Genomic DNA, 14,399 nt, shown 5'->3' on the forward strand with positions numbered 1-14,399 from the left:
CTAGGCGACTTTATCACTGCAGCTGGTCTAACGTACTATGTACTAAATTTTGGTCATTTTATCGCCGCGCTTTAGCTTCGCGATCAGTGCAACACTTGTGAAACTCATAATTGCACCAAACAGAAAGCTTCCGTAGTAGGCGGTTGTTCGCAGTTTGCCAATGCCGCTTTAACATTTTAGGGGCCATTTGGGGTGCCGTATGCAGTTATGTCTGGCGTGACTTTATTAGTGCCTTGAGCTACAGGCACTGGTCCTAATCGTCTACTGTTTGGTGCGCGCCTCATTGAAGAGCGCGCCTCAGTTGAAACGGGCCGCTCGAGTGAACCATGATTATTTCAAGTATATTTAATTTTGCAATGAAAGGTAGAACTGTAGACACCAATGGTCAAAACTCAGCACAATATAAGAGCATTAAGGGAAATTTGGTTTCCAATATTAGAAACCTGCAAAGAACTAAGTTCGCGTATTTAGTACCGCTCAAATATTGCCAAAAATGCCTTAAAAAGAATATTTATTGTTAATAAAATAATACACACGACTCTATATACATGGTTGTTAGCTCTCAAACAAACAATATGACACGAAATGGAGCGCAAATCCAATATGTAATGGAGGTATATACCCAGAAACGGTGAACAAGGTGCAGTGCAAACAATAATTCGTCGGGTGGGAAATTCTGTTCAGATATGCAGATATTTCTGGGCACACAATGTGATGTGAACAATTCCTGTTTTACATATACAAAAGCTTTATGTTGGTCTTGTTGATATAAACTTTGCAGTTATGCAGTTATGTTGTGCGCCTCAACTTGAGGTACTTAATTTTTTCTCGCTTCCCTTGCCTCCATGCGTTCTCTCCTGCGACAAGGACGTGCAACCTCGTGATGACAAAAAGCCGTATCACTTGGTTGGTGATTTCTACGCTATGCTGCGCACCGCCAACCATATCCAGCTCATTTATTGACAGGCAGGAAATAAGGCCCATGATGCTGTCAACCTTGAACTTGCTAAAGCTGAAACAATGCGTGAAGGCATCTTCCATCGCAGCAACCAAGTCTGTTAGTGCCTGAGATGGTTAAAGCAGCCACCTTTATCCATGTGGTTGCTAACGCACGACTCTTCCGGAAGCAAGCGCGAGTCTTTTGCTTGAAGCAACAGCCAGAGAACACTATTCGCACTTTGTTCTCATTAGCATTTTCCTGGTAACGTACCCGCTAACGTAGTAGGGTATGCGAGAATCGCTATTTGATCCCACCATTTCACGATGATCTGGCATCGCATCACAATGCTTTACCATCTCGTGAACTTCATTTAGGTGGCCCACATCCAGGAGATCATCCAGCTTACTCTGCATAACGACCAAATTTTTCCAGTGGCGTGGGTCAAGGTTACTCAGAACTTCTTATGACAAACAAACAAAAGCGGGGAAGGCGAAGCTAACTTCACCACAGACTTCACGACGCACGCTTGGAGCCGGAGAGATTGCTCAAACACATCACGCTAGGCATCTCGGAGACGACGAGCGCGCCACCTGTCGCTGTCATGAAAAAATGCGGCACCGCCATACGCGGCGCAGCCCAGCCGATGCTGACACCTCCCCCTCTAGCCACCATAGCCTTGATTCACGATGTGTCGCAGCTTGCAGCCAACTCGAACAACAAGGGGCACTCCGCCGTAGTCCCTGGCCAGCATGCAAAGCGCCGCACGAGAGTCAGTGAGAATGGCCGCTGACACAATGTTCGTATGTTCCAAAAGGAGGTCGGCAGCGAGATCTATGGCGGCGAGTTCGGTCACTGTCGATGATGCGGCAAAGCGCAGTCGGCACTGGCGCGTTCACGAGATGTCCGGTGCCGTGCAAGCCGGTGCACCAGACCCGTCCGGCGTCACCGAGCCATCGGTGCAGACGAGAAGTCCTGCCAGTCGCTCGTGCAGTAGGGAGGCGGTCTCCTGTCTCATGGCGCACACCGCAGTTCGGCGCTTTGATGCGACGCCAGGCCCCGCGATGTTCACGTCGAGCAGACTGGAGTATTACGGCAGGGAGACGAACTGTTGCGACGACCCGATGAGCTTTGAGAACTCGGTGGCGCACTTGCCCATTCCTGAGTTCGGCAGGGAGTGGAGTCTGCAGACGAGCCGCTGGCCCTGTGGTGAGCGCTGCAGGCGCTCAATGTGGTGGAGCGCCTGCTTTCGTGCACGAAGCGATGGCGGCCAGTTGCGCACTTCCGCGAGTGTCGCCCCTACTTGGGAGGAGCGAGGGAGGCCGTATAGTTCTCGCACCGCAGTACGGTGCGCCATGTCAATGGCATTCCAATACGCCGCTAGAGCGTTGGTGGTGGGGAGGGCGTAGAGTGCCCTCGATGTGGCCACAGCGTTGTAAACGCGCAGTGCGAGTTGCGGCGTGCATCCTTGTCCACGCGCGAGAAGAGAGCGCGCGGCGCTGGCGACTTTCCTTGATTGCTTGCAGATGTGGGAGACGGCCGCATTGAAGTTGACGCGGCAGTCGATCTGCAGGCCGAGGTAACGGACGCTCTTGAGCCACGGGATAGGGCAATGGCGCAGAGTCTGTGGTGGCGCTTCGGAACGTGCTCGCGTTACTCGCGGTTGTACCAGTAGTGCCTCTGTTTTGGTCCCTGACAGCTGGAGGCCGATGTTTCCAATGTACTGGTCAACCGCGTCAATTGCAGTCTGGACAGATGCACGCATCTGATAGCCGACTTGACTAGGGCCAGTCGCAAAGAGGGCGATGTCGTCAGCGTAGACTGCCACCCGTACTTCGTGTGACATCGCTTTTGGGGTGTAGTCCGGAAGTCGCGCGAGGGCAAGATTAAACAAAAAGGGGCTCAAAACACTGCCCTGCGGAACACCAGAAAGCACACTGCCCGGCCGGCTGAACGCACCTCCAACCCGCACCCGAAGCGTGCGATCAGACAAGAAGGCTCGCACGTAGTCGAGTAGCCGGTTGGTGATGCCGAGCTCGTGCAGCGCCCTGACGATCGTCGAATGCGGCAGCCCATCGAAGGCGCCCTGTACATCAAGCAGGACGAGGTAGCCGGCCTCGCGACGGCTCGCCGCCTGCTCGAGAGCAGCGACAACCTCGGCGAGGGCGTCAGCCGTTGCGCGCAGCTGGCGGAAGCCGCTCTGCTCGGGAACGTATGCGTCAAGTGCCACCGCAATCCACTCCAGACGACGAAGTGCCATGGCTTCGAGTGTCTTACCGGCGACAGACGTGAGTGAAACCGGGCGGTAGGAGCTCACGCTGCTTCGCGGTTTGCCACTCTTGAGGAGAGGTACCACGGTTGCTTCTTTCCACTCGGGAGGGACGACGCCGGTGCGCCAGACGTGGGTGTACACCTACAACAGTGATGGGAGCTGCTCGTCGTCGATGTTTCGCAACGTCTGGTAGGTGATTCCATCCACGCCGGGCGCAGAACGTCACCTACGAGCGTCGAGCACGATGTGAAGCTCGCTCAAGGTGAAGTCCTCCGTGCACAGCGCCTTCCCTGCTGCAGAATTCCGTTCGTCGGGAAGTAGCGAAGCGGCGCGAGGAGAGCGGGTTTGTTGAGCTCAGGAAGCTCGGGAATCTCGAAAACTGGGCCATCCGGCGGAAGCAGCGGCGGCGGCGGCGCAAAGGCGGCGGCGAACGCGTCCGCGAGCTGCTCTGCGCTCAAGCCCTGTGCGACCGCGATGGAAAGCGCAGGACAGCGAGGGACCTTTGGTCGAAGGAGAGCGCCGAGAATGCGCCAGGGGCGCGATCTGTTGCGCGTATCGTCGAGCGACACACACAAACTGCTCCAGCTCTGATTGCGCCGCTGCCTGGCATGACGGCGGCACGCCGCATCAAGGCGATTGTAGAGAGTCCAATCCTGTCTCCTGTCACTCTTGATGGCTCGATGTTCAGTGCGGCGCCGGACAGCTCGAAGGTTAAGCAGCTTGATGTCGGGCACCGGCGTTCCCGCAGGCACAGAACAGCATTTCGTGGCGGCGTCGACACAACGTGTCACGTGAGTCAGAAAATCCGTGTTCGCAGTAGGGGGCGTGGCACAGAGTTTCGGAAACTGTGTCCAGTCGGTAACACGGTAGGAGCGCCGCGGTCAATGGGCTGTAGCGTGCGGCTCGAGGGAGATCGGGTAATGATCGGAGCCCTGAGTGTCGGGGCTGCGTCGCCACTCGTAGTGGCAACCCTCGCTCAGAAGCGACAAGTCGATGGCGCTCTTCCGCGCACCCCGGCGCACGAATGTAAGACTGCCGGTGTTGAGAAGTAGGAGGCCCGCAGCGAGGATGGAGTTCAGCAAGTCCCTACCTCGCGACTCGGTGTGCGGGCACTCCCATGTTGTGTAGTGACTGTTGAAGTCATCCAACACCACACAGTCACCTCCGATGCGAGCGGCAAGCGCAACCACGAACGAACTGTCCCACCGACGCAGGGGCCGAACATAAGCACTGGCGACACAGGTGTCGGCACCCCCAACACGCACAGTCACGGCCACGCACTGGAAGCCACTGGTCACGATGTCGGTGACATTTACGTCGGCTTGCGCGAGACATCCCTATTGCAAAAACCAGCGCCACTGGGACCCAGTGCGCCGGATTATGGGCCCAGTACAGCGCGCTGGACGCTGGGGCGCTGGGAAGGCGCGGCGTACTGGGAGGCACTGGCTACTCGTGCGAAAAACAGCTCTAGCGCGTTAAATATGCGGTGCCTGGACACTGTATATATTTTTTTTTAATACAGAAAGCAAGGAAGAGCGCGTTAGTGCAATAAAAAAAAAAGAAGAAAAAACGTAAAAAATAAAATTGCTCCGACAAGGATTCGAACGACCGACCTACATATCCCAAGCCCACCACGTTACTACTACGCCACTCCAACATACGGAAATTCGGGGATAATTTGCGATGTCAAAGACGAGAAGCAGTTTGTTTCGCAGAGCTACGTCTCGTACAGACATGGTTGATGCGCTATCGCCCAGCAACTAAAACTCACGCCTGTACCAGAAAGAAAAAGTTGCTGTCCGTATTCAGCAGTGTGCTTGGAAGTGCCACACCATCGATTTTCACTTGCGATTGACGTCTGTTGCCTACAAAGTATTTACTAAGGTAATGGGAAATAGAATCAGGAACACCTTAGACGTCCGTCAACCGAAGGACCAGACAGGATTCCGTAAAGGCTACTCAACAATAGATCATATTCATACTATCAATCAGGTGACAGAGAAATGTGCGGAATATAAACAACCCTTATATATAGCTTTCATTGATTACGAGAAAGCGTTTAATTCGATCGAAACCTCGGCAATCATGGAGGCATTACGGAATCAGGGTGTAGACGAACCGTATGTAAATATGCTGTGAGATATATATAGCGGATCCACAGCCACCGTAGTCCTCCATGAAGAAAGAAACAAAATCCCAATAAAGAAGGGCATCAGGCAGGGAGATACGATCTCTCCAATGCTATTCACAGCGTGTTTACAGGAGGTATTCAGAGACCTGGATTGGGAAGAATTGGGGATAAAAGTTAATGGAGAATACCTTAGTAACTTGCGATTCGCTGATGATATTGCCTTGCTTAGTAACTCAAGGGACCAATTTCAATGCATGCTCACTGACCTGGAGAGGCAAAGCGGAAGAGTGGGTCTAAAAATTTATCTGCAGGAAACTAAAGTGATGTTTAACAGTCTCGGAAGAGAACAGAAATGTACAATAGGTAGGAAGGCACTGGAAGTCGTAAAGGAATACGTCTACTTAGGGCAGGTAGTGACGGCAGATCTGGATCATGAGGCGGGAATAATCAGAAGAATAAGAATGGGCTGGAGTGCGTTTGGCAGGCATTCTCAGATCAAGAACAGCAGGTTGCCATTATCCCTCAAGAGAAAAGTATATAATAGCTGTGTCTTACCAGTACTCACCAAAGGGGCAGAAACCTGGAGGCTTACGAAAAGGGTTCTACTCAAATTGAGGACGACGCAACGAGCTATGGAAAGAAGAATGATAGGTGTAACGTTAAGGGATAAGAAAAGAGCAGAATTGGTGAGGGAACAAACGCGAGTTAATGACATCTTAGTTGAAATCAAGAAAAAGAAATGGGCATGGGCAGTACATGTAATGAGGAGGGAAGATAACCGATGGTCATTGAGGGTTACGGACTGGATCCCAAGGGAAGGGAAGCGTAGCAGGGGGCGGCCGAAAGTTAGGAGGGCGGATGAGATTAAGAAGTTTGCAGGAACGATATGGCCACAATTAGTATATGACCGGGGTTGTTGGAGAAGTATGGGAGAGGCCTTTGCCCTGCAGTGGGCGTAACCAGGCTGATGATGATGATATTTAAATCTACTGGAGAAGAACGAATGTCATTGCATTTACAGTATTATCTCTTGCTCAAAACGAAATCAATGCAAAAAAAAGGAAACGCAGTTCTCTTGCACTCTGTGAAGAAGTATGACTGGTGAAGCTAAGTATGTGGGACCCTTAATGGCGAACTGCACATCCACCGTGGGTCGGCTCGGCATTAAACTATGTTCGGGATAGGCCCACGTATAGGGAGTGCTTATTATACAAAGAAGGGGTAAAGCGTGCAAACACGGACACAAACTAAGCAAGACACGCACCAATAAGCTATATGTAAAGTATGCGCAGCCCCGCAGAGAAAGATGGAGCAGGTGAAAGCAAAAATAGAACAGATGGAGTTCATCCAGATCGAGTGAAGCACATAAAAACAACAATTTTAACAACAGTCGTATGGGTGTGATGTATAAACTCTGCTTTAGCTGTGATAATTTCTACGTAGGGCAAACGGGGCAGTGTATCCATCAGAGGCTAATGGAGCATAAACGTATGTTAACCATTGGATCGCCTTCCAATCTTTCCTTACATTACCACTACTGCCAAGATTGTAGCTGCACGCCTCAATTACATGAATGTGCGATATTGTACAGGCATAGGAATGAAGATAGGCGTCTTATAGTCGAGGCATGGCATATCAATAACGGTGGAAGTTCGTGCGTGAGTGAGCCTTCGATTACCTTATATATGGAAGAGGTCAAATGCACTAACAGTTACCTCTCACGCAGGCCGGCACGTGTACCCGATTGATACGTGGTGCTACCATTACAGAGCATGCGCAGATGTGTTTTGTGTCTTCTTGTTTTCACCTCAGTGCTTCCTCCAGTTGATAGTGGGCTTCGTGTAGTCGACTTCTCTTGCGTCCGTGTCTGCACACCTTACCTTTTATTTGCATTATGAAAACTTACCAACTAGCTCAGCTTTCTGTGGAGGAGTGCTTAACGCCTGCTTCACCTCCGCCGAGGATCCGCCCAGTATCGCACTTTCTTTGGTATCGCCCCACGTATGGGTAGTTCTTGGCGAATCTGTCAACTCCGTCGCGGCTCGGTTTGGTATTGTGCTATCTTATAGATTTTGTTCTCCCCGCGAACACGATAATTGAGAAAGTAGCCCTGAAGAGGAAGCTTTAGCTCGGTTGCTCCTATCTACATACATGAAAAGGACAATTCTTTTTTCTCGGCAACCAATGCAGCAAATTTGACGAGATTTGATGCACTTAAAAGAAAAGCTTAAAATCTAGTGACTATTCGCTTTGAATTTTTAATTGAGCTCATCGTTTGTTCATTAAAACTTAGCAAGGATCGCAATATTTTCAGAAAACGAATCCATAAAGTTTACAACTCCGTCCTTCGGCAGTGAGAAATGATATCACAATTATGTGCATTGCATCTAACAGTACATCCAAAGCGGGCAAAATTGAGATACTACACATGAATCTCAAGAAAGGTATTATATGAAAATACAGCTTTCGCAGAACTCCTGTACACAACGTAACAAAATCGACATATCGAATTTGTACGCTTTGAGTGATCTAATGGATGCCGTTTACAGAACCGCGATATCTCTTCTTGATATGCAGCTAATAATTTGTAAACTTCGTGCTTCTATATTTCTCACACTTTCAAATTTTCGGAAAATTCCTTTAACATCATTCAGGCCCTAAATAGAAATTCCTTTTCCAGCAGTCACTAGAAATTACCTTTCTCTCTCGAATACAACACATTTCATTAAAATCAGTGCAGGGGTTACCTCAGAAAAGCGTTTCTGCGTTTTACATATATTTGAATAGGCTGAGTCGGTTTTCGACCCGAGTTAAAGCTTCATTTTAGTGGCTTCGCTGTAAAAAAATAAAATAAAAATAAAGCCTCTGCGGTCAATATTGCCACCTCATATTTTTTCACGATGGCACAACCACCATCGTGAGGGCTCCGTGAGCAGCTGCCAAACTGTTCACTTTCGCTATCTTCCTTCCCTGGGCGGCAGCGCATTGTCTTCATAACAGCGAATCGCTAAATCTGCACCATCATTGCGTCATGCATCGCTTCTGCGACCAAGCAAGCCTTCGGCCGCGCACATTAGCTGCTATATTGGCACTAAGACTTTAAACTGGTTGCCTTTGAAAAAAACAGTGCGAATATAAATTGAAAGTGGACTGGCCACAAGGAACATATATGCTCACGGGGCCATACTATTGGTGAAGGCATCACGAAAGGCTAGGTGCGGTCAGGTTGACTTCACAGGTTTGCAAGTATTGATTGACGGGCTACATCGTTCATCATCACATAAAGAACAGCGCTTCATGTTAGCGCCATGTGTGTGTGTGGTTCCTTCTTTGTGTCCAGTCTTGAAGCGCTGTTCTTTATATGACTTTAGAGACTGTTTTTCTGTGTCTGTTACGCTTTCCAAGAGCATCTACATTGGAAAATTTTTGTTGGCATGGCTCTTAGAAAAGCACGTTCAATCAAAATTCCTTCGCTAGGCTGGATAATCTCGAGGACGGCCTCCGAACTGCTCATTTTCTCTAGCCACTTAAGATCAGTTATTGAAAATTTATTTAACGTAGCTTTGTTAATTACGTGCACAACTACTCAACTTCTCCCCTTCCAGAGGTTACCAATCTGAACAGTCGAATGACAAAATGACATCACCAACACTTCCATTGGTTTAATATTCTTGTTTGGTGCAGTTAAAGGTAGCCGGCATATTGGTGGTGCTGTAGGCTGCTTATAAAGCAAGTGTGAAAGTTTGGACAGGTTATCTTGGGGCAAATCCACTTGATCAGCTTACGCACATCTGCTTAACCGTGTACTTTTGCCTTTACAAGAGATTCTCCTACATTATATAAGAAGCACCTCAGCGCAACGGTACATAACACAAGGTGTGCTAAAACATTGTGCGCGCTCCCGATTAGATTTCTGAGCGTCGGTGGCATCAGGCTCCTTTTCCTGGCATCATCAGGAATATAAACAGCTGCCTTGGGGAAAACACTGAATACATTTGCAGTACTTTATATCATATGGGTCAGTGCGTACATGTACGTTAGAACAGAAAGTAATGCAGTATTAGGATGAGGGTGTCGCTGCATGTACTTTGGTGGTGTAATGTTAAGGGACCTAAAGAAACAATACTGCGATGTTGTTACAATGAATGCTGACATGAAATATGAGCTCCGACACATTACCCGTGGTGGAACTGGTCCCTGTACTACAGGGCTACATTGAACCACGAAATGCTGGTTTTGATAAATACCAGTAATTGTAAAGTGTTTAGCTCTTGAATTATTAGTATGTCGGCGCGTACTGTGCATTGCTGGGTGCCCTTTTTAGCACGAGCACTATGTTTCAACTAATATTAAAAGTAACTGTACGTTACACTTTCTGGGAAATGGGGGAAGTGGGAGCTTTAGCATCTAACCACTGTTCCAAAGCTATCAGTTAGCTCAAGACGCGCCTCCATGTGTTTCCAATATCCAGTATGTTGTCACGGATTCAATAGCGAAAGATCGTTGTCTTATCAGATCGCGCGCGTGAAGCGAATACTGACGTACATTCTCCATCATATCGTAGGACCCGAGATAGCGCTTTAATGTACAGGCATTCGAATCTGATGAACCGACGCCTTGATCCGTAGATCCGGTTGAGAGAAATCACTACTTTGCGCGCAGCCATCGGTGTGCTTTGAGTGTTTTGCAGCGCGATATCACCTTATAAAGAATCATTTTCGTGATTAACTCTTTTGTAAGTGTTTTCTTGCTAACATCACTACGATGTGACAGTATAGACGTGCTATATCTTCATTGACCGAATACTGGGAAATCAACGAGAACTTTTGTTGCACGTACGTTTACACATTTCCCACAGCAATTTATTTTTTTAGCTTACTTTTTAATTCAGGAGGCTGTAAGCGTACAACAAGAAGGTAGCTGGCGCGGACTGGTGAGAAGTTCTTCTTCACGAGCAGGTTATGTTGTAGCGTGAACGAAGACAACGCGCGCTTAAATACCCAAGGGACAACGTCGGTGTTCCCTTCCAAATACTCGACGAGGCCTTTTAGCTCCGGGTTGGCTCGTTGCTGTTTAGCGAAGTCTTCCGCGTTTATTATCCCAAGGAAGGCGTCATCGTCCTCGTCGTCTTGCGGCGGGGGATCGATGGGGGCGCGTGAAAGGCAGTCGGCGTCATAGTGTTTTCGAACGGACTTGGAGATTACGGTCCTTTAAGTTAGCTCGCCAACACAACGCGTCATGGTCGCTGACGACATTGAATGGCCTGCCATATAGATAAAGGCGGAATTTTGCTGTAGCCCAAATGATGGCGAGGCATTCCTTTTCAGTCGTAGAATAATTGCCTTCCGCTTTTGACAGCGACCGGCTAGCATAAGATTCTCACCCGTTCAAGCCCTTCTTTCCTCGGGACTAGGACGGCACCGAGGCCTAGACTACTGGCGTCAGTGTGGATTTCGGTATCGCCGTCTTCGTCGAAGTGTGCAAGTACCAGCGGTGACTGCATGCGGCGTTTGAGTTCTTTAAATGCATATGTCTGCGGTGTTTCGCACTTGAACTCGACATCACATTTGGCTAGATGGGTTAGCGGTGCTGTGATGGGTGAGAAGTCTTGGACAAAGCGCCTATAGTAGGCACACATGCAAAGGAATCTACGCACTTCCTTCTTGTCGATGAGCTGCGGGAACTTCGCGATGGCAGCTGTCTTCTGCGGGTCAGGGCGGACTCCTGATTTGCTGATGACGAGGCCTAGAAACAGAATCTCATCTTAAGCAAAGCAACACTTTTCCGGCTTCAGAGTGAGCCCTGATGACTTGATGTCCTCTAATACTGTCGCAAGCCGCCTGAGGTGATCATCGAAGTTTCCGGCGCAGACAACGACGTCATCCAAGTAAACAAGACACGTCTGCCTCTTCAATCCTGCTAACACCGCGTCCATGACGCGCTGAAACGTTGCAGGCGCCGAGCATATTCCGAATGGCCTGGCCTTGAACTCGTAGAGGCCGTCTGGCGTGATGAAGGCGGTCTTTTCGCGATCTCTGACGTCGACTTCTATTTGCCACTAGCCAGACTTGAGGTCCATCGACGAGAAGTATTTAGCGTTGCAGAGCCGATCCAATGTGTCGTCTATCCGTGGAAGGGGGTATAGGTCCGTCTTCGTGATCTTGTTCAGTCGACGATTATCGACGCAGAAACGTAGAGTTCCGTCCATTTACTTCACGAGGACTGCAGAAGATGCCCACGGACTTTTCGACGGCTGGATGATGTCGTCGCGCAGCATTTTGTCGACTTTTTGTCTTATAGCTTCGCGTTCTCGCATCTAAACTCGGTAGGGGCTCTGGTGGTGTGGTCGAGCGCACTCTGCGGTTACTATGCGATGCTTTGCGACTGGTGTTTGTCGAATCCTCGATGACGTCGAAAAGCAGACTTTGTATCGTCGAAGCAGACTTCTGAGCTGTTGCTGCTTAATCACAAGGAGACTTTGATTTATGTCGAAGTCTGGCTCGGGAACTACGGTCGTCGGGGTAGATGCGGCAGAATCTGAGAGGACAAACACTTTGCTGGTCTCCAGAATTTCGTGGATGTATACGATCGTTGTGCCCTTGTTGATGTGCTTGAACTCCTGGCTTATGTTTGTAAGCAACACTTTCGTGTTTCCTCCGCGCAGTCGAGCGATCCCTCTTGCGACGCAAATTTCACGGTCGAGCAGTAGACGTTGGTCGCCTTCGATGACGCCTTCTACGTCAGTGGGTGTTTCGGTGCCGACCGAAATAACAATGCTCGAGCGAGGCGGAATGCTCACTTGATCTTCGAGCAGACTCATGGCGGGGTGACTACGAGGGCTGTCCGGCGGTATCGCTCTACCTTCCTACAGCGTTATTGACTTCGACTTCAGGTCGATGATTGCGCCGTGTTGGTTCAGGAAGTCCTTGCCGACAATGACGTCTCGTAAACACTGTTGCAGGATAACGAAGGTGGCAGGGTAAGTCCGGTCGTGAATGGTAATTCTTGCCGTGCAGATTCCAGTCGGCGTGATGAGGTGTCCTCCAGCGGTCCAAATTTGAGAGCCGTCACATGCAGTTTAAACTTTCTTCAACTGGACGGCGATGTGTCCACTCATGACGGAGCAATCCGCCCCTGTGTCCACTAAGGCGATAACTGAGTGACCGTCGAGAAGCACGTCGACGTCGGTGGTTGTTTGTCTGGCGTTGCAGTTAGGTCTTGGCGTCGGATCACGGCTGCGTCATGTTGAACTGAAGCTGGAATGTCGCGTCGTCAAGTCGTGTTTCGTCGGTTTAGTCTTGGCTTCCTGGCTTCGTCGGGGCGGCGGCATGTCGTTATTATGTCGTTGAGATGGTCTCTTCGGCGTCTTCGTCGGAGGCGGAGAATCTTCGTCAGTTCGACGAACAGCAACCGCACATCCATCGGTTGCTGCTTTTAGTTTTCCGGATATGGGCTTGGTGACCAGTCCCGGGCTGGGCCAGCTTATGGTCGGCGCCGCAGTGACAGGTAGCGGCCGGGTGATGGCGAACGGGACGGTTGTCGACAGCTTCACTAAGTGGCGGCGAGGTAGTCGGCGATATCGCGAGGTCGTTCGCCAAGCTGTGGTCTCGGCGCGTTAACGGCGAACCCTTGGAGTTCCATCTCCCGGTATGGACATCAACGGTAGATGGGCCCGGCTTCTCCGATAGCAAAGCGGACGGTAGTCTGGGGCGCGCCAAACGTCAGTCTTCCTTGGAATGCTGCGTGAGGTTTCGGGTTGGCGTGCTGGCAGCGGGGGTGGTGGCGGACGACGGAACTGTGTCGTGACTGGGCCCTGCCGTGTTCGCGGAGGGGAAAAATAAGGGCGGGCTACAGCAGCGTATGCCATCGCGTGCGGCTGAGGCTGCGGTTATTCAGAGACTACTCCGAGTTGTTGTTCGAGCTGCTCATGGACGACGTCGGCAATCGAAGCCGCTTGAGTCTGTGATGTTGGCAAGACCTTGCGCAGTTCTTCGCGCACAGCGGCCCTGATGGTCTCTTGGAGATCACTGGAGCCCAGTGCTTGGATGGCGCAGTGAGGTGTGAGTACTTGGCGGTTATATTGCCTAGTGCGCATTTCTAAAGTTTTCTCAATCGTCGTAGCCTCTGTCAGGAACTCAGCTACGGTCTTCGGTGGATTTCGGATTGGTCCGGCGAAAAGTTCTTATTTTACGCCTGGCATCAAGAAACACAGTTTTTTCTGTTCGGACATTTCCGGGTCGGCGTGCTGGAAAAGACGGGTCATCTCTTCTGTGAAGATAGCGATGGTCTCATTGGGTAGTTGGCCTCGCGTTTCCAGCAGAACTTCGGCCCTTTCCTTTCGGACAACGCTCATGAACGTCCTCAGGAAGTTACTGTGGAACAAGTCTCATGTTGCAAGGGTGGACTCCCGGTTTTCGAACCAAGTCCTCGCGGCATCTTCCAAGGAGAAGTACACATGTCCTAGCTTATCCTCAGAGGTCCAGTTGATTAAGGTCGAAATCCTTTCGAAGGATTCGAGCCAGGTTTCCGGATCCTCCGACGCAGCTCCACGGAAGGTAGGGGACTCTCTGGGTTGTTGAAGTACGATGGGTGACACTGGGGCTGCCATTGTGGTAGTCTTGGCCACAAACGTTTTGGTCTTCTCAGGTCCGTGCTGCGGGGACAGCTCTTTAGATGGCGGCTTCCTCGATGATCCGAGACTACGTTAGTGCTCTTTTTGCGGTCCGGGCTTGGATCACGGCTTGTCGTGGGCGTCCGGTGCATGGACGAAAAGCACCTCCACCAGATGTCACGTGGTAGTGACGTTAAAGAACACAGCAGCCATACTGTGAAAGACAAAACTAGCATTTATTGGGCGAACCTGTACCCAGGAAGACAGGCTACACTTAAAGCACAACGATAGCGGCGAACATAGTCGGCGATCGTCGAAAATCTTATCAGCGGGTCAAGCGCGTCGGCTTTTATACATCAGTCGTTGGATGTTCCAGATGAATCGCTGGGACCCGCGTGCCTTCAACGAAGTTCTACATTATTTGTGTCGCGCACACATGAAATCAGAA

General features: G+C 50.2%; 1 protein-coding gene across 1 annotated transcript in view; it reads left to right on the plus strand.

Annotated features, from left to right (window-relative positions):
• The window catches only part of LOC135921156 (beta-hexosaminidase subunit alpha-like), a 274,254-nt gene that overhangs the window by 49,925 nt on the left and 209,930 nt on the right, over positions 1-14,399 (plus strand). The gene's annotated exons all lie outside the window — the stretch shown is intronic.

Source organism: Dermacentor albipictus, chromosome 8, assembly GCF_038994185.2.
Source record: "Dermacentor albipictus isolate Rhodes 1998 colony chromosome 8, USDA_Dalb.pri_finalv2, whole genome shotgun sequence".
In the NCBI taxonomy this organism is placed as follows: domain Eukaryota; kingdom Metazoa; phylum Arthropoda; class Arachnida; order Ixodida; family Ixodidae; genus Dermacentor; species Dermacentor albipictus.